The 1,241-nt window shown below is 29.4% G+C and overlaps 1 protein-coding gene and 1 long non-coding RNA gene across 3 annotated transcripts in view; one reads left to right on the top strand and one right to left on the bottom strand.

The window, feature by feature from the left end:
* The window catches only part of LOC128250913 (uncharacterized), a 154,408-nt gene that overhangs the window by 4,989 nt on the left and 148,178 nt on the right, over nucleotides 1–1,241 (bottom strand). Inside the window, exon 2 of the long non-coding RNA XR_008266851.1 lies at nucleotides 483–557. This is a non-coding gene — a long non-coding RNA (uncharacterized LOC128250913). The remainder of the gene's footprint in view (nucleotides 1–482; nucleotides 558–1,241) is intronic.
* Nucleotides 1–1,241, top strand: part of LOC106874983 (forkhead box protein J2) — a 283,773-nt gene that overhangs the window by 279,972 nt on the left and 2,560 nt on the right. The gene's annotated exons all lie outside the window — the stretch shown is intronic.

The following is a 1,241-nucleotide window of genomic DNA, read 5'->3' as shown; positions in this document are numbered from 1 at the left end:
CTTCCCTTACACACACTTCCTGTTTTGACACCAACTTCCTGTTTAACACAAACTCTCAGCCTTTTTTAAACACAACACGATTTTTAATTCCCTGCATCCTAATCTTTCTAACAATTATCTACATGGATTACCATTCAACTTTAAAAGCTCAAAGACAATATAATGTATTGGTATATTTATTTTTTTATATATTATTTTTTATTTTTTTGTAAAAAACATTTTAATTCTCCCTCTTCTTGAAAATTTGCCATGCAATGAAAGCCGGTTAGAAATCCTTTTTAATCCTTCTTATAGAAGGTGACAAAGAGACAGAGAGGTGTCTTGCTATAATGTAGGAATGTAAGTGCATGTTTGTATGTTACAGTCACCTTGCTTTGACTTCACATGATAATTGTAAACAAGTATCACCATCATCCAAGCAGTGTCATTTGTTTACAATCTTCCAAGAAAACATATCTGGTCATAGCAAAATATCAACTTACCTTGAAATAGGTAAGGATTTTCACCAGGAACAACATCCAGTCATTGGAAATCTACTTCAACAAATTCTGTCTGACCTATGCAAGCATGGAAAAGTGGACATTAAATCATGATGATGGTGGTGGTGCTGTTGTTGTTGTTGTTGTAAGGCCATATAACAGTAAATCACTTCAGTAAGCCATCTAATATTTAAATTTGCATAAATATTTAACCCACATTAGCAAAGAAACATCACGGAAACCCATTAAACAAAAATAAGCCCCCAAAAGATATTGTTTACAGAAATAATATATAGCAGTTAGTTCTGCTTCACTTAATAATTATTATGTTATTGAAAAATAAATTGTGTAGAGAGAGGTTTATAGTTTTCTAAATAAAATCTGGAAATCATATGGTAATTGTAAAAATATTCAATGAGAAATTCTCAATTACATTTTTTAGAGATAGATTTTTTTCAGTGTTTTATAATTGTTTGGCTTTCATCATAAGATTTTTGAATATGATTGAAACAGTAAAAATGTTTCCCACCTGTAATAGCCCAGAATACAATTAATTGTATAGAATTGAAGTATGCACTGTTGCCACTCTGTGTGTTTGTGTATGCATACATAAGTATGTGTGTATGTGGGGGCGCGTGTATAGATATATTTATGTAAATATATACAGATTGCTCGATATTAATATATGTATATATGTACACATATATATTTATATATGTGTTTATGTATATATATATATATATATATATATATATATATATA

Source organism: Octopus bimaculoides, chromosome 26, assembly GCF_001194135.2.
Source record: "Octopus bimaculoides isolate UCB-OBI-ISO-001 chromosome 26, ASM119413v2, whole genome shotgun sequence".
Classification (NCBI taxonomy): domain Eukaryota; kingdom Metazoa; phylum Mollusca; class Cephalopoda; order Octopoda; family Octopodidae; genus Octopus; species Octopus bimaculoides.
The sequence above is the reverse complement of the archived record's forward strand: the minus strand, read 5'-3'. Positions and strand labels throughout refer to the sequence as shown.